The sequence below is a fragment of the Passer montanus genome, unplaced genomic scaffold (assembly GCF_014805655.1).
Source record: "Passer montanus isolate IOZ18808 unplaced genomic scaffold, ASM1480565v1 scaffold60, whole genome shotgun sequence".
Taxonomy (NCBI): Eukaryota; Metazoa; Chordata; class Aves; order Passeriformes; family Passeridae; genus Passer; species Passer montanus.
This window is the reverse complement of record NW_024371038.1, coordinates 2,343,620-2,363,620: the sequence shown is the minus strand read 5'-3', so window position 1 is coordinate 2,363,620 and position 20,001 is coordinate 2,343,620. Positions and strand designations below refer to the sequence as shown.

Below are 20,001 nucleotides of genomic sequence, written 5' to 3'. Positions count from 1 at the left end.
TATTTGTGTAAGTGAAATACATGAAAGAGAGCCAAAACTAAGATTTAATAAACAAGTGACTAAAGCTGTTAAATGTTCTCTGTAACAGCTGAGCATTTCATATTTAAAATCTAAGTGCTTACTAATTTAGGAAACTAAGTATGAATTTACTAACTGTAACCATGTTGTATTGTGAAATATTTGCCTTAAAGAAGGCATAGTGATTTGTGGTGGTGGTTGTTATTATTTCTATTGTTATTATTTAGGAGAGAAGAAAGAGGACAGTAATTGGAAGATGGTAGTAAGGTGTAAACTAGAAGTGAGTGTAGATTCCATGGAGATTTTTGAGTAAACCCTTGAAATGAGTGGCAGAGAGGATGGATGTGATGTGTTCAAGCTTTCTGCTTTATGTAATAACTGTGCAGTGCTTGAAACCAGAGCTGGAATGGAAGAGTGCCAGCAGGGTAGCAGTCTTCTAGTCTATGAGAGGATATGAATGGGGAAGATTAGACATTTGACTTATATGATTGGTAGTTTACACACTTGATGGAAAAGGAAGGGAATGGAAGCTACGAGAAATGATAGCAACTAGCCTCTTGGAGCTAAAGAAGGAGATAAAGGCACTCTTTTTATTAAGGGAAAGTGTTCACATTATCTCCTTATTTGTCTGACAATGAGTTCTTTCCTACTCTCCTTATCCAGTTCTGGAAGGTCTAGACTGGGTTCTAGCTTTTTTCCTTCTCTGTGAATACTTTTGCAATGAAGGACACAAAAATAACATCTTTCTTGAAGATCTCTTGCAACAACTCTAGTCTCTTAAAAGACAAATTTCTGGAAAATGAAGGCAGCAAGGTTCACAAGAACAATTTTTAAATAATAAGCAATTGAGTAAAATGTCTGAATTTTGTCTGATAAAGGTGTCTATATTCAAATACTGCATTAAGAAATTAGTATATGTATTGTTAAAGGGTACAACCCAAAGTGAGTGAACTGCTGTTTTAGGTGCTGTATTTGCTTGTTTGACAGAAATGGCACACTCCTGCTTTCATTTTACCAATCCCAGTACTTTGAAACTCACTTCAAACTGGTCAAAAATCATCAAGGGAAACACAGACAGGTTATATGGCTGCATCAGCCTGTTTTCCTTGGGAGCCTCTATGTCTGTTTGCATGACACAGACCTGCATACATTTTTTTACTGAAATGCCCATTTCAAAGGTTCTTTCCATGGCCCAGGATTTAATTACTGCTGTAAAAAATGCAGGAACCCCATCTTCCTAACCAGTCACTTTTGTAGCATCTTAAGTGTCTCTATAAGTTTATATCAATGTCAAGAACAGTGAGCCAATTTTTATATGACAGACAGAAACTCTTCTAGCAACTCTTGGTGATTGAAAATGTCTTAAACTAATAGGCATAGAAGACTCCCTTGTTGCTTCCCTGCAGTGACAGTCATGTGATTGCCAGTTTCTGCCTGAAGCAAAGAAGATGCTGCCCTCACTCCCACACCAAATTTTGGCTGGTTTGTGAAGTATAAACTGATTCCCCTTCATGTGTATATATCTGGTGGTGTGGAACTATACTATCAAGAAATGTATGTTTCCAATAAGGTGTGACAACTTATCAGTACTTTAAGCTATAGATTACACTGGTGTACTGTGCCTGACTCCATCTCCCTGTGCTAAATCATGTCAGAATCTGAAAATCACTGTTCCATAAAATAGAATAGAGGAAGCCAAAATATAAGGGCACATATGTGTGTGCATCTATATAGCAAAAAATTATAAGTAATTTGGAGACAGTTAACAATCTCATCCAAATCCCCTGGGAATAAGTCTTTCTGTCTGCCTAGAGTTCCAAGGGAAACGGCAGGAGCCCAGTCACTTGTGCCATTTACGGCCAGACCAGAAAAAACACCTCCCATTTTAGAGCAGGAGGTGCTCCTGCTCTAGCAGAGCAATGTTATTAATGACCATTAAGTCTTCTGCATCTATAAGATACATTTTGCTCAACACAGATATGCCTCAGTTTGTAAGATCACTATTCACTTTCCAGTGTCCCTTATTATTTTTTGAATCAATGCCATAAGATGCAAGAGGCAATAAATGCATTAGTATAAGTAGTCCTTTTTTAAAAGTTTAGGAATTAGAAATAACTCACATTGTATAAATCATATGGCATAATTATTGCATTTAAATGTTACATTACACTTATGTTTACATTAATTCTTAATAGGTCTGATTTTTTTCCTTCTGAAAACATAATTGGAAACTGTATTTTCCCTCTTATTCTAATTAAAATATTTTAATAAATGTTTATTTAGATACTATGTCATGGAAGGTTGCAGCCTTGGCTGCCTAATGTAATGTAAAAATCAATTAGATGCAGAAAAATATCTGAGTTTAATTTACAAAGACTAGATATCTGCCTGATCACTGCTGTGTAGCAATATCCATAACGTTTTATATATTAAAATAGTAATGATTAGTATTAATCTTGGACATGCTGAAGTATTTACCTATTCATATATTCAAAGGTAATTTGTTTCCTTGACTGCAGCTTTTGAGTTGCCATATTGTATAATTTCTTTACCAAAATGTCTTCTACAGTGGTTTGAAAGCAATTTCTAGCATCATATACTCGAGGTTTATTTGTCTCATGCGGAGATCAGCGTGCAAACATTGCTGCATATGTAATTCTTGGAACTAATTGCATGCATGCAAAACAATGCAAAGATTTTAACATTGTACAGCAATTAATATCTCTGCTAGTGTAAGTATGTTTCCTTCTCCCCATCCTCTCTTCCTCCATGCCCCCCCCACTCCCAACCATAAATCATTTCCAACCTGTCAGAATGGATCTGTGCTGGCAAGGAAACAAGGGTAATGTTTCAATTTTCTCCATCTGGTAAGATATTTTGTGTTAGTTTTTCTCCTTCTCTGTACTCATTGAATTTGCATGAAGAACTATGTATTGTAGACTAATAAGATTTCCTGAAATAGAGTGGAGGAAGCATGACCCGTCTGCCACTAGATCCGAGGTTGTGTGAGATAGAGTAAATTCTGTCATGTTAATGCTACTGAGAAGCTGAGGGCCAGACTGGCTTCCTGCACCTCTGATGCAAAGGGAGGGATGCTGGCATACTGGGAGAGGGACTGGGATTGTGACTGCAGGCCTGTGAGTCACTGTATTCTAAGCACATCATTCCATTTTTCTTAGTTTACAAAATCCATTAAAAATTCCTTCTAAACCAGTGCTTCTCTGTTTTCCTAAATATCAGTCATTCCAGTCTTTAGCGTCTATACTCCTTTTGAGGATTAAACTGCAAGCTTGATGGGTTACATAAACCTCATTTATTTTAGGTATATTGTTAATTAGTTTAAAAAAATAATTTTATATGGAAAAATCAATATCCTCTCAGAATACCTGATCCTATGTTGATGATAGACTTTGTGAACAGGTCTCTGTATTGCTGGGGATTCTCCATTACATACTAGCTCACAGATCAGGTACAATTTTGCCATAACCATTAAAAATAAAAACTAATTTTTACTTGCACAGAGAGAAAATTTTGGGTCTTTTTGAAGGACCACATCCTGTACTTGTAGGATCCATAGACAAAATTAAAAATAAAATAAAATAGTGAATGCTTTTTGAACAGCTCAAGGTCCAGACCTTGAACCATAGCAATCCTTGGGAGAGTGGTAGAGCAAGGCATAGTTAGCAAAGGTGGATTTGGCAATGAAGCTGTGATTAGTGCTACTACACCAACTCCAGGCCAAAACTACTTTCCTGGAAATCTGATTCATGTCCAAAGTGGAAGAATTCCTCCCTCTTCTTGCCCTTGTTCTGTACTGTGTAGCACACAGCATTTATCTGAGGAATTAGCCAATTTGCTGCACTTGTCAATACAAGTATTCAATATTGAGTTGAAATTAAGAAATTATATTAAAATTATTTTGTATATATTAAACACCTCACTTATCTTTCATTTATTTTTGGTTTACCTTTGGTTGCTTTATCTGTCTTGGGTATATTCAGTTAATATTTTCAAGTTTTACTTCATGTTTGAGAAATCGAGACACTTGTTTTCATGGAAGCTCAGATTCACATTTATCCTTGTGATTTCAACAGCTAGGACATTAAGAAAAATAGCAAATATCACAAGATTCATAGGAAAATAATGAGAGTTGGCAACACTATCAATTTCCTCTAAGCATACTTCCATTACAGTTAGGGCACTGGACATACTTATTTGTTATTGCAAGGCTTCCTCTATGTGGAAAGAGCAGAGAGCCACGATCTGGAAGAGAATAAAGCCCAAGCAGAAGCAGATGTAAATTCTGTGTGAAAGAGCAGAGAGACAGTGTGCATGTGCATGCATGCCTCTGTCTCCACGAATACTCAGCACTGAGCACTGAGAACAAAATGCTGTTTGACTTAACAAGTAGGGAGAGTACTCAAATGTAGAGGCACAAAAATGTCCATGCAATTTCACAGCTAAATACACCACAATTATAATCTAATGCAATAACAATTTTAAGGGTCATTTCATAGCAAGAGATAAGATATCTTTTGAGTGGTAGAAAGCTCCCACCCAGCCATCACCTAAACAATAGTTACGGTTCCCTGGGAGGGGAAACATTTGGACCAAATTGCTGATGCAGAGACAAAATACCTTTTCAAGTGTTTCCTTGATGTACCTGAAGTTCTCAGAAGAACTTGCACATCCCCATACATACCTGGGGACTCAAATTCAACATCCTTATCAAAAGAAAGTTAACCCTTCCTTATCTGTGGGTTTGATGTCTAAATCTTCTCTTTTTTAAAGGTTAGTTATTGCTGTTGGGTTTTGTTTAGTCTTTTAGCCACTCCATGTGTCTGGAAGGAAACTACATGTGTCCTGAGACATATAGTTGTAGAATTATTGATATATAAAGGCTAAATTTACTTTTTAATTAAGTCTAGGTATATGGCAAATAGTGCTCTATGCTTGAAACATAAAGACTTTGGGTAAGATACTAACTAAAGACAAAAGTAACAGGAACGTTCCTTTTATCCTGTAACTTCAGTCTCAGCTTTTTCCTTTTTATGTGTTCCCAAAGTCTGTCTAAGTCTTGTGATGATGTTCATTTCAGCCCCTTGTTTTGCTCTGTAGTCCAGCAGTGACTGGGAGCACTTCAGAGACAGCACACTTTCAGGTGTCACATTACAGCATCTCCTCTGGCTGATAAAAGAGAAGTATTAACAAGCTCCAAAAAAGCCTCATATCCAGTACTTTCATCGCTGCAATGCTGTTCATTAACATGTTAGTAAGCATCAATAGATGCCTCCAAAAGAGACCAAAAGCAGCCAAAATAGAGCTGCTTCTTCCAAGCACAAGCAATGGTATAGAAATACTAGATTTGAAAGGAGAGCTCCATTCTGTTTCATGGGTCTTTCAAAACAATGATATAAGTCATCGTTATTAAATCAAAAAGACACCCTCTGTGCCTGCCAGCCTTTATGTCTGCCAATCAGATTTCTGGAGTGCTGTGCTTTCTCTTATAAAGGTAAAATGTGTTACGAAGGGTTGAGGAAGGCAGAAAGAAGGTGAAAAAAATATTGAGCTGATCAAAATATTAGCCAGGAATTATTAAAAAATGTTTGTGAAGCATTTCACCAAATTTTCAAAATTATATGTTCCAAGTTCTGCTGGACTATAGCTCTCATTTTCTGTTTATCCAAAGTATACATATATATTTTTCTTTAATTCAATATTTCATCTTCCACACAGAATGTTCACTGGTTTCTCAAAAGGAAAAATAAAATAGAAAGAGAGGAGTTGTAAGAAATATTATGTAAAACAACACGTGTGCCTGTGAGTAAAAGGGGAAATGTGATGAAAAACATGTCTGTTTAAAACATTAAGGAATTATAAGCAAGTAATTGCATTAATTAAAAAAGTGTCTTCCAGAGTAATAGAAAGCACAAGTTTGCTTATCAGGAGTGTAACTACTTACATTTCTAAATGCATGATGACAGTGAAAGAAACTGAGATTTACAGGGCAGCTGTATATGTGTAGTGCAATAGATATTGCTGTTTGCTCAGGTAAAGCATTGAAATAGCCAGACCCTGAGGTGCTGGTTCATCTGTGGTGCTTGTAATGTAGGTAGGTCCCAACACTGTTCATTTCAAATGGGGTTTTGTTAGAGGTTTCACACCATAGAGACCAATAAGACTGAAACACATTAGCTTGATCACAATCACAGAATTTTCTGAGCTTGAAGGGACCCAGAAGGATCATCAAGTCTAACTCTGTCTAACTCATACAGAGATCAAACTTTGGCATTATTAGCACCATGTTCTAACCAGCTGAGCTAATCTCAGTTGTATACTGGGTTTGGACTTAGCAGTGTTTGACTGATGCATTTATGAAGGCAAGATCCCAAATTCTTGCTTTTTTTAGAAAGTTATTCAGATTTTGAGATTGCAATTGAGGTAAGTACTTACTAAATGTTATAATTCCTAGCCAGTTTTATTCTTCATCTACTGTGCAATGAGATTAAATTCCCAGGCAGATGTACAAACCCAAACCCAAAACACTGGCATGCCTGGGAGGGAGTAATGGCTGAATGTTACAGTCAGGACTATTCAAAGTACATTGGTTTCTGAATGCTGCACAAATGCAGAAGTACAGCTGACAAGTTCAGGGCCAAATGATGGTCTCAGCTGTTCTATCACTCCCAAAAGCAGAAGTTGCTTTTACCTTCTCAGACATCCTCCGTATTACGACTTCTGGCCCCCTCCTGCCGCAGGTAAAACTCCTTGCTAAGTGTGATTCTGTGGGTGGATCCTTTCCTCTCCACTTTGTTTGCTGGTTCAGTTTTCCCCTGTTTTGCCTCGCTGAAAGAGCCCAGGTCTAGAAGGACCCAGAGTCAGGATTGTGTGGTGAGGAGCACACAGTTGTGAGCGGATGGCAGAGTTGAGCTTTTCCTTTTCCAACAGCAGTAACCAGTGGGATCACCTTATTGTCTTGTACGTAGCTTCACCCAAAGCAGCAGATTCACTTGACAATGTTCAGTTGTGGTGGCTTTGTTTTAACATGCTCATAAGTGATGCAGATATAATTACTTTTCCCAACAGAGATTAGCACATTGGAGATTGATGTATGATCTAATGAAGGGGGATAGTAAAGTAACTTTGTGTTATCTGTGATCAAGAATGAGAATGCTCTTTTTTTTTCACAGGCATTTTTTTGAGCAAGCTGATTTGTGAAAGCTTTTAATTGTTTTTCACTTTCATGAGTGATAATTATCAACCAAATAACAACCTGCTCAAAAAGAGATGCTTTATTAAAAACACCTGAAAGCTAGTGCCTAAAGTAAATGGTAAATTTCATTTTGAGAAAATGCCATATCTGGGCAACTAGAACTTGGTCTCATGCACTGTTATCTAGATAATTCACTGGACAAATTCCTCATTTAACATATTTCAGCTTGAAGTACTCAGTACTCAGACTGGACCGTGGGCATCTCTAAATTGGTTTATAATGCAAAAGCCAGTGGAAGGAATTCTACTAAAGGAACAGTTATAAGAAAATACCAGAAAACCATAATAGATCTAATTATACTCTGAAACAGCAGGTTTTTTTATAGTTTTGTTTTGTGCCTTAAACTTTGTTATCACATCTTGCAATCATATTCAGAGTATTTTAAATTTAATTTCTTCAGTCAAAAATCAAGACAGTGTTGTTTATTGTGTGGATTATGTTCATATGTTCATATTTACTGAAGAATTAACTAGCACTGAGGTCTAATTATTGTTTTTTATCTGTGCAATGAGATGTTTCATACACTGCCTTCTGACCACTGCCCAGCTGCAAACCATATCCACTTTTGTAGGATTGGTGTATGGCACAGAAACTCAGGAGGGATAAAGCAGATTTCAGAATTCTCCCCAGTAGAGTTGCAGTTCTGGGGTGTAGAACAGCTTGTATAATTAAACACCCAACATGAAGTGGCCGCATTTTTGGCTTGTCCAGGAGGGAAGAGCAGGAGCAAGTTCCTTTAGTGCTTTTTCCAGCTTCAATCAGAGGTTCATTGACTGTGCTGCTGGGCTTGGGAAGAGAGGTCAGGCACGTGCTTCATCCTGTTACACTAGCACGGGTCTTTTCTATGTTGTAGCCATGTAAACAAAGATGTTTTAGTTCTTCCAAAATTATGGACTTTTGTATTGAAGAAAATAGTAATATGAGATTATAAATTCAGCCGCTGGCTCTTAGTTGATATAATGTTTGAAATAGTCCTGTCCATAATAAGGACATTTGTTTTGTCTTCATTAAGCTGACTGCCATTTTTCATCCCAGCATAATGTAAAGTCTGCTATGTATGGGATTTCTGTAAACAAAACAGTGCTTACTTTTAAGAACTCTCAATAAACAACTATCAAACTCTTTAACAAGATGTTTTAAACTTCAGAAAAGTTTGACTTTTACATTTCCCAGATGCTTTCATTGATTGTTGCTCTTAGAGTTCGCCTTTAATATCTCTATTGAGGTTTTGGCCATTTTGATAATTCATGTTTTTGGCATTGAAGGTGACATTTGGATAGTAGTAGTTTATTATTTTCTGTAACTTTTTAATGCATGCACGTAGACATAATTTTGTTATGCTATATATAGGACTGGCCATATTCCCTTTTTTTTTTTGCTGTGCAAATTCAGGATCCTGCCTGAATTTCCTTCCTAGTCTTCCATTTTTATTTCACAGACAAAGCTCTCATAATCAGTGAAAACTGATTGACCCAAGAGCCTAAAACCTCTTTCTTTTCCTATAAAAAGGTACCAGAAGAATGCAGTACAGTTAATGTGGTGATTTGTCTTTGCAATTCATTTCATTACCTTATCTGTGGCAGAGCTGTTGTGCATGGGTTAATGTAGTACGTTTAAACATCAGCAGATGGGGCCCTTGTTTCCTTTGAAGAATAGTTTGTCTTTGAATTTTATTTTTTAATGTCTGTGGCAAGAATGAATTTTTCTTGTTATAACACATTAAATTAATGTAGTCTTTGTAGCAGATAGGGATCTAAATGCAGATCAGAATGCCGTAACTTTAGTAGGAAGAGAGTGTTTCCAAATCTAACTGGAGATCTAATTTTCATGGTTGGTCTTTATTTCTTTAACTGACTGAACAAAAACCTCTGCTTTGAATATCTCAGAAATTTTCTAGGGTTTGGAAACCAGCTGTTTTGCCTTGTGGTTGAATCTGTCTTTTAACTGTATTTCATAAATCTTTCTAAAGGTAAAAGAGTAAAAGAAATTCTGTGTCTTCTCTAGAACAGGCAGCACTTTTCAAAGTTATTTACAAAATGCAGTTTCCCTCCTCCTAAGGTGAAATAACATAAAGGTTGCATAAAAGTGAAGAAAAAGGCATTGTAAAGCAAAGCAGAAATCACTGTAGAGAGTAATGCTTTCTTTTAACTAAGGGAAAAGCATAGGCACAGGCAGCTAAGGGCAGCATATGTCTTAACTCAATTTCCTTCCTTTTGAAAGACTAGAATTATAAGTGGAATGGGTTCAATATTTGAATATGGTCATTTTGTTTCTAAGCTTGGTTGTCCCCTTAATGATTCTGTTAGACTTAAAATACATGCATTTTATTTATAAGTAAAAAATGATATGGAACGCAAAGCAATATACTCTGATGCCTTAACCAATCTTATGAATGTGTTACAAATTTATACTTGTATTTTGTAAATGGGTGTCTCATAGTTTGGAATTACTTTTTCAGAGTTGTTAATCTTTCTGATCTAAATAAGAATTTTATTTGAATGTGGCTACATAGTGGGATTTTAACATAATGTATCATAGAGGGCAAATCTTTCATATTATTAACTTGAAACACCAAAATTGCTCCTTCTATGTCATTGTAATCTGTCATTTAAACTGACTGCTACTTTCTTATGCCAACTTCTTCATGTGGTTCACTTGTGGACTAATTAAAGACTGCAGATTTTGGGTTTTTGGGGGGAAAAAGCAGAATAGCTAATGCATTAAAAAATCCTTAAGGAAAGAAGCCATGTCTGAAAGAGAAGCACACAGTTTGCATTTATTGGATATTGTACCACTACCCAAGGGTTGATACTAAGAATTAAAGTACTGTGATTTTAAAATTGAAAATTGCATAACATGCAAGCAGTTATTAAGTTAAAAACATCAATTTGGTATATAATTTATTGTTGCTTATACATAAAAGATTACATTTGTGCAGCCATGATTTACACTTTTTCTTTACTTTTACATATGAGCCCTGTTATTAACATTAATCACATTTTTCATGTCTAATGGTGCAGACCATGCAAGGCCTGTCAGAAATTATTAATATTTGAGTCGGTTTTTTGACTCAGTTTTTGATGGAAGAATTATTTGTTTTCCAGAATTTAACAGGGAGAAACTTCAGAAACATTTTACTGGTTGCTCATTTAGCTGATTTGGGTGCATACCTCATAAACAGTATGTCCTACTAAAAGGTCACCTAAGCATACCATTCTGCTTGAACTGAAATTATTTTATCTGCATGATAAGGTATAATCTGAGCATCTCAATGCTTCCCTGAATTTTGTTACTGATTTACTCTTATATTCCCTGATATATTTTTCTGGTCTGGACCAAATTGTTGTGTTCTTTATACAGATTAAATATAGGGAGAAAAAATCTGATCAAATAATTGGGGTTGTACTGGATTTTTACTGGTGAAATTCCCATAAACATTTTTTTCCGTGGAGATACTGTGTATGGCAGTGCTTTAATTTTAGGGAAAAATTGACTTGCACCTGACAATAACTCTATTGTCATTCTCTTCCAAAATGGCAGTGCATTATTTTCCAGGGAAGCAAGAAATGACAATTTTATTTTGGCCACAAAACTCTCAGGAAAATAATTTCCTATACAGTACATTTTTTTTCTCTGTACATATGAAAATGTGTGACTTTAAGGTGTGCATAGAGTATCTGAAGACAGAAAACATTTAGGTTAACTATGAACCATTTCTTATATAGTGCACCCGATAAATAAAGAGAGACTTAGATCCAAGCATACAGTATAGTTTTCTTATTTAAATTATTATTTTAATGGCATATTGATCATTTTACTTAGCACACACTGATTTTTGCATCTCTTTTACCCATGTATTCATCATGCAGATGATCAAATGGAATTTCACTTCCTCTTGCTCAAGGGGGAAAGCAAAAAGGTTTAAACCTTTGAGCTGGAGGAAGGGAGGGAAAGTTAACTGAAAGGGAGGCTACTTTCTTTAGAAGTAGGGAGTTCTGCTGTAGTTGGGAACTGAGATAGTACAGCTGTTGAAAGCAGCTCACATCTTTGGTCATGACTTGAGTGTCATTTGAAACTGTTCCGAACATCGTTAAATATAAAAAAGTAAGGAAGGGAAGGAAGGGGCTTTGAAGAGCCAGCTCCTTTTGGAAACAAATGTATTTACAGTAGCTTTATCTAGGAATTTCTACACATTTAAGTAATAATCATTACTAAGCATCTGTAAGGCTATTTAGCTAATAGTACCTAGTGAATTTTCCAAATCTAGTGCTTATCTTGCAGCTTGGTGGTCTCTTTTCTTTTTTTCTTTTTTCTTTTTTTTTCTTTTTTTTTTTAAATTTTATTTTATAAATGTATTAAAATGTGAATTAAAACATGAATTGTAGAGATTAATCCTAAGGCTTTCTCTGTAACTCTTTTCAGGAAAACTTCTTGGATGAATTTTTCTAATGGACAGTGATGTTGGGTTCTGTCTTGTAAGGACTGCACAGAATACACTGGATAAAACCAACACATAGAGGTTTGGGTCTTTTATTGGATGACCAAGTCTGGGTGTGGTGGAGGTGTTCCCATGTGTTGCTTCTCTTGCTGAAGCATTGCAAAAACCCTTCCCTCAAAACGTATCAGGTAGTGGCTGTTTGACAGTGTGAGGTAAATTTTGGAGCAAATGGGGACGTTCCATTCATGGAATTTTTGAGGCTGGAGCTCTATGAGCAGGATGGAAACTTTAGGTAAGAAAGGCATTTGTGGGATTTCCTAAAGGAGAGCACAATATACTGGTGGTGTCACATAGTCTCAAACTGTGGGTCAAAAAGGGAGCCTCCTCCAGAAAATGTTCACATCTCTCTCCACTTCTGCACCATTCATGGGGGATTGTCAGCCATATTCAGAGTATTCTTTTTATTCCCTGCAAAACTGGTTTATCTTAAAGTTGTATGAAAGGGATGAATATAAGTAAATACGAGGTTTTCTGTGCCTTTTTGAGTGTATCAGCAGAGCTGGTTTTACTTAGTGCTCTGCCTTACTGAGTTTGGAATCTTCCTTAGATCAGGAGTTCTAGCAAAGCTGGTGCCAGAGATGACATTCTTGTTGCATATCAGTGGATCTACAAAATGTAGCAGTCTTGAATTCCAGCAGCTCCACTCCCTGCTCTTACAGCTGGAGTTTAGGGAGTACTTAGCAGTGTTCCTGAGGAGCTTGTGTGATTCCCAGGACAGGCTGTTGAAAACTATAGAAGGCTTGACATTAATTCTGACTTCAGATTGTCTGACTTAAAACTTCATGTTTTAAAACTTCATTAGCAGCACAGTTTCTAGCTTGATTTTCAGCACAGTGTTCTAAATGAGTAATGTTTGATATTTTGCAATATTTTAAATTAATAGATAACCATTTACAACATTAACACTATCTTAATGAAGATTTTTGCTTGGGATTATAAACAGCTGCTGGAAGTACACTTCATCTATCATTTATAATCTGTTATTAAATTTGCACCTGGCAATGCAGCTATAGTTGAAAGTCTGTTAATTATGAGACCTGCATTTGGGAGGCCTATAGGCCTTTCCTTTCCAATCTCATCAGGCTGGAAATTTGTATATAATCTTTTCACTGGGGTGGATGTTTTTCTTCTTGAGTGGGTCAACATTTAACTTCTTCCCTTCTCAATAAATAGATAAATAGTCAAGAATTACTAGAAGATGCCAAGTAAGAAAAGCATAGGTGGTTTGGGGTTTTGTTTTGCCTTCTTATGCCCGTTTCTGAAGCTGTCCTTGCCTTGAATGGAAAAACAAATAACAGAAGAGAGATGAAAAATACTTCATAATAAATGATTTAACATGTATAACTTTTTTTCATTTTTGAATTGTCTATGAGCTGCTTTGATTTTCTCAAATGAATTTACTATTCAAAATTATTCACCAAATACTTTATCTGAATAATTTTTGGTCTGGAGATGTTGGCAAGCAGATTGTTGCATTTATTTGAATTTCTAATTTCAGATATCACACTGTATATGTTGATTAGATATACTAACATTTATGATCTCTCTTTGAAAGAGAAGGTACTAGAATTCTTAAAATGAGATTTCCAACTGGTGTTTGCAAGTTCAGAATTATTAGTGAGTACATAGTCACTGAATGGGCTGTTGATTGCTCCTTTTGAGTGTAAACTTGCTTGACAAAGTCTGTCTGATGCCTCCCTCAGAAACAGTTCTCACGGAAAACCACAACAAATGCACCAAAAAAAAATTATAAAAAATGGCATATTTAAAAAAAACCCTGTTTCCTTGATCTTTTTTTGTTAATGTTTTTTGTTTTGAAAATCTGATAGTTGGTATAGGTTGCCCTTCTCAGGGAGCTGCCATAGTCAGGGAAGACCAGGCTGGAGGCTGGTAAGAGGATTGGAAAAGTGTACAGGAGCTGAGTGAATAGAACTTGAAAGGGAAATCAAAATATTCCATAGTAACAGAATAAATAAACAAACTGGTCGATTTAGGGGCCACATTAAGCTGTCCAGTATTGCTTTATTTTTGGCTGACAAATATAATAAAAAGTATAGGAAGGGTAGATGGGCAGAGAGAAAGGATTCAATGTATTGCTTTTATGTAGCAGTTTTATAAAAACTATCTCTTACCAGCTTACCAATAATGAGATATTGCTATATGGAATTCAATACAGTATATTTTATGTTTGTCACACAGGAAGACAAGACAATATATGAAGAAAGAGATGGGCAAAATGATGAGGAGTATTGGAGGAACAGTATGAGTTCTCTTGTAGGGAGAGAACCAGGAAAGCATAGGAGAATTTCTGAGAATGAGTGGGATAATGTGGACAGTGGAGCTAGAGCTGGTCTGCTGAATCTTCTAGTCTGACATCTGAAATACATCCCAGGAGGGCTTGCTATATTAAAGATGTTAGCTGGCTTGCAATAGGAATTAGTCACGCAGCTTTTGCCTAATTCTATGACTTTGAAAGTTCTGGTTTTTTAGGATAACATTTCATTGGGTTTTTTGCTATCACAAATACTTTATCTGTCTTTGTTGACAGTGAATGCCATATCCAAAGACTGAATTAAATACAGGCAAATTCTAAAGAGGAAGTTCAGGCTAGGTTTAAAAAGGAACAGTGATTTCTTGAGGAGAACCACTGTTTTTAACTAAGTGGGTTAATGTATTCCTCTGAAAGAACCTCTAACTGTTACATGTCATTCTGATCTAGTAGAAGACAGGTGCTGGGGCCTTTAGGTGTAGTGGATTCCCAAAGTAAGTCTAGGTGAAAAATTATCACTGAATGCATGTTTACATTTACAATTACACTTCTGGATTGGAAAAAGTTCTCCTTAAAAGGGAATTTTGGATAGGGAAGGAATGTTTTAGGCTCAGGGCTGATTTAAAGAGTTTTAGTTGTTTCAGTAGGGGAAAGATTTATTGTGGCCTGGGTTTACATGTCCATATAATTCCATAGAAGACAAAAGGAATCATGTTGACACAAATCAGCTCCTTCTCACAGTAAGAGGTGGCCAGCTTAGCAGAGGGTCCTGCCAAAATCCAGCACAATACTGAAGCTTGCACTTTTTCAGTCTTTTTCGAGCTGGACACTGTTCCTCTACAGATTTGGTTCCTCAATTTTTATACATTTTTTTAAATTGCACTTTCCTCATAAGCTTTTTTTCTTCAGTTTCACATCTTCTTAAAGCTTTTGAGGTATTCCTAACCACTTCTGTGAGTCATTTTATGGACCTTTAGTTACAGACTGACTGCTGAATGTCTTGGGCGAATATTTGCAGTTTGGATGAATGGCTGAAGGTGCATCAAATGGCAGCATTCAGAGGTATTTGACCAAGAATGATTGACAGTGTCTGTAACTACTTATTATGTCAAAGCTTCAGCACACCGATTGATGGGAAATGATGTATAATAAATTAGAATGATCACACATCATTTCCCATCGATTGAAATGCCAAATCCTTTGATGGAGTAATGAGTTATGGCCAATACTACTCACTGTCTTAGTAGGAGATTGATTGCATATCCCTTCATCAATGTGATCAAACAACTAAGGAATCCAAAGTACACATGTAGCAGACAAGTTCTACTGCAGTTTCAGTGTAATGTGAGAGCAATAAAGTCAGTGTTGCTTCTGTGGCATTATCAATGTAACCTGGAGTATATGTGAAACATGAGCAAATATGTAAATATGGCCAAATTCATTCAATACAGAAACTTTAAAGAAACGTAAGCTGATTTCTTCTCAGTTTTTCATACCAACAGAAGACTAGGGATGAGGTTCAATTTATTAAAATCATTTATGAAATAAATTCAAATTAAAAAGAAAATCCTAACTAATGAAAACTCAGTTCTTGCTTTAATTTTTCCCTCGACTGAATTTCCTTGCAGGAATTAAATTTCATTTGCTCTGATCCAGGAAAGAGTAGGTAGAGGTATATCTCCAGAAAAGTACTTGGCCCCCAAATTAGTAAAAGGAAAGCAAAGTTTGTAGCAGTTTACTAAGAATTGCTTTAGGATTTTGCATTTTTCTTCCCTTCAGTAATGTTCTTCATCTCCACCTGTATATTATAAAATTAGTAATTTATACTGGCTATTCCTTCTTTCTTGGAAGAGGTATTTCAAGGCAAATGGATGTCTACACACACATATTGAACTGTATTTAAAAGACTGACTGTAATATGTCTATTCCAGTGTCTTATGACTTATACAGTCAGTGTTTCAGACATCCAGTTGTACTTCAGGTATTGCTGTACCCTTTACTAGCCAAAACCCACCATACATTGGCTAGCACAGTGGTAAAAACAGTGCAGCTGAAGCAATTATTGCCTAGAGCAAGAGAAGACGGCTTTTTCTGGAGCTCATGTTCCAGAATAGGGAAGCCATTTATTTATTATTTATGGGTGAGAGAATTTTATGATGAGGAAATGAGGCTTTGTTGTGAACTTAAGTGAGTTAAGAATTTTTGTAAATTAATTTCCATTTGAAAGAATAATATTAAAATGAATATTCCTAGATTACATTTGTGTAATAAGGACTGCTCAACAGGGCAATGACAGCAGTGTGAGATCAATGCATGGAAGCCAACTTTAAAGTAGGTACTGTTGCTGCCTTTTCATAGCAGCAAGAGCCTTAATGTGGGCTGGTTAACCCTACCTGCCATGAAGACTTTGCAGCAGGCAGTTACTTTCAAAGTGCTACAGCAAGATAGCTATCAGGATTGGAGTTAGTAAATTCAAGCTCCCCTGAGCCTCTCCACTGCACTGCATTCACTACTCTTACAGACTATGTAACCTTTGCAGTGCGAGAACAGTGTGGTCATGCTGCAGTACTGAATCTGCAGGCAAGTATTTGTAAATTAGGACATGTTGGACTCTAGGTTGCTTAAGATACTTACACTTGCCTCTATTTGCATATTTACTATGTTAGAGCCATCCTACATTATCACCTGCTCATTTTTTCTCCTGGTTTCTGTCTCATTCAATGCATTCCATGGGTAACAATCATAGACAGCAGCTTTTTAATGTCTTCCTACTGGAAAAAGAGAAGCACATTTCTATGGTTATATGGATTTTTTACAGTTACCCTGGGCCCTGATGAGAATTTGAAACCTGAACTTTTGTTCTTGAAATGTGATGTTAGGTCTAAATGACTATACAGTAGGAATAGTGTGCTCTCCTGGCATGATTTACTTGAACTGTGAGCTTGGTCAGATGGGTATCACAAGGTGATCCAAGGCATCTTTCTCTCTTCTCCGTCCAGGCTGGCTGGCACTGGGGCTCCCAGTACATTAAGTTTTTCAGTTTCTTTGACTGGGCACAGACTCAGCTATAGATTACAAACAATGTTGGTCTGCAGATAATGTTTTGACATTCTGTAATTGCTGACTGCTTAGCAGAGACAGGACACGTTTTTTTCCAAGAGGTTTATAACATTATGCAAAAACTCAGCAAGATATGCAGTGACACAGAAAGGAAAGTTCTGTGAGTTAAGAACTTCTGCTTTCTCCCAGTTCAAAAGTTTGCAATAGCAGTGACATTGTTGAAGTTTCTTAAGGACACCTCAAAAAAACCTTAATGTAAATAATTCCAGTAGCTATTACTGGTGACACAGGTTGTACTAAAAATGTAGCAAGTTTATAAAAATTAAAGAATTAACATTGAGACTTGATTTTTTAATCACATAATATGTGCTCACGCACATGAATCACAACTTTTAAAATTCAGCTCTATAAGATGCAAACCCAGTGTTTCACTTACTGCCACTTGGCTTTCATCCATTTGCTTTGTTAGAAGCCATTCTCCTGCATTGCTCGTTAGCACAACAGCACGATGTACACATTACCTGCTCCTGCAAAATATGTGCCAACTTCCACATTACTTTTAAATGTTTTTGTCTGTAAGGAAAGACCAAAATATATGGAAATTCGTAGGATGACTATGCTTTGGGTTTTTTATACCAGTGTAAGTCACAGCAAAATTTGACCTCAGATGTTTAACTTGTCTCCCATGAAAATCAATGTGTTTGGTGCATCCAAGTTCTCATTTGAATGTACATTGAGGCACTGAAGTACTTTTTATAAAAGTGAATTTTTGACCAAGCACAGTAAATTGTAGCAGCTTCTGACCCTGTTACAATAAATACATAATTTATCACAAGTACTCTACTAAACACAATTTTTCTGAAGTATCTTGGAGAGGTAGTTACTTGCTATGCATATGCAGTTGTGACTTTTTAATATTTAAATATCCTGAAGTTTTACTCTTTTTGTTCAAAATGGGAAAGGCACATCAGCTTTCATAGCTGAATCAAAATCAGTGTTAAATAATTACAAATGAAAAAAATCATCTGAAGCAGTCCAACATGTATTTTTATACATTATCTCAGAAGGTCAAAAGTAAGATTGAGAAAACATGCATGAATACAAATTGCTTTGCCATATTATTCAGGTTCCTATGAGGTTTCTTTAGTTTTTATGAATGATTAAAACACTCTTCAAATGATAGGGCTGCGGGAGGACAGCAAATTCCACAGCATCACACAGCAATGTATAGTTCTGGAGAGCTACCCTATTACCAGGCTCTCCTTTGTACAAACACCATGAAATTCCTGCCAGCTCACACTGTTATTGGGATTTAATTATCACTGAGAGATCCATTACATGGTTTTGAACTTGAGATAAAGAAAAATGTATAAAAATCTCATAAGCAGCTGAACTTAAGGAAAAAGTTGGGATAAATTTAATTGCTGTGTTATTATTTAGGTTGTCAGAGAAGCCAGAATCTGATGAGAAAAACACATTGTGATAGATTAATCTGGGTAGAGCATTGTTACTGAGGCTACACTTCTTTGTTTATGTACACTAACAGCACCTTTGTCATTGCCCACTGGTGTTCCCCATGTAAGCATTAGAAAAACTTCTAGGCAGGAGAGATTTTATTTTTGCAGGCATTTATGGTAGGACCAGCTCAGAGAAAGAGAGTGCTGAAGTCCGTGTGTTAAAATTCATAAATCCATGATGAAACTGGTTTCCCTTTCATCTGATTCTCTGATTCTTTTCCTAAGTACAAATCTTCTGTAGTGCCAGTTCTCTATACTGTACTGTGGAGTCTGTGGAGTGTTTTCTAGGCAGTTGCTTGGAAAAGTGTAGATCATTTACAGATGACACCTTCCAGTTTTCAGTATGCAATAAAGTGCACAGAGACAGGTTAAGCAACTAACAGTACCTTTAAAAGCATTTTTTTAGTCCTGGCGTGATGCTCAAATTAATTCCAGTGATTTTATTAAAGATAAAAATTATTGGAAAATCTGATTTCTTCTATGATGCCTCTAAGACTACACCTAAGTGAAACATTTTTACTTTCGATCCCGAAATAAAAACTTCTGGCATTGCTCATCATTAGAATTTTTCCCCTCAGGCTTTGTCTTTATTAGCAGCTTAAGAGTATATTTAGCACTGTCAAACGTGAAATCTCTTCTGTTTGCTAAACTAATATGGGGTAAAATGTCTTTTTTTTATGGTGTTACTCATTCATTATATAAAAATGAAAGAAACTACTTTAGTGTGTATATAGAACTACTCTCTATTTTTATGACAAAAGGGACGTGACAATATACATCCCTTAGGCACCCAGGGGTATTATGTAAGAGTCATTAGTGTAATTGATATCCATGTAAAGAGTGTTGTATCAAACATGATTAAAATGTGCAATATAATACAGAGGATCCAGCGTTCCAGCTGCTTTGTTATAATCCTTCTTCTGATAGATATGTTTCTGCTTTCTTGTGAAAAATAAAATTATTTCAGAAGTCATCTTTTCCTTCTCTACTTATTTTAGACATCATTTCTAAAAGGCATACCTTGGCCCATATATATGAATTTCTGAACTACAATGAGTTAAACATTTACTGTATATCTACTCATCCAATAAGAATTTAATAAAGAGAACTCTTTGTTTTATGAAGATTTTTTATTAGGGATCATTTCCACAGACTTCTAATAGCCCTTACCAATTCTCATAATAGAATAAGATAGTCTCATGATGACATGCTACACTTTGTCAAGAAAACTAAACTCAGAAATAGATTTTATGTCTACTTACACCTCTTTTACACTGGTAGTGCTGCATTTATTCTCCTGAGAGATGAGGAAGTGTATATTTCAGGGCATTGATTTTAACTTTCTATTCTTATATTTTTGTTGTTT

At 36.0% G+C, this 20,001-nt stretch overlaps 1 long non-coding RNA gene across 1 annotated transcript in view; it reads left to right on the top strand.

Moving 5' to 3' along the window:
* Positions 1-20,001, top strand: part of LOC120510829 — a 183,707-nt gene that overhangs the window by 75,025 nt on the left and 88,681 nt on the right. The window lies entirely within an intron of this gene.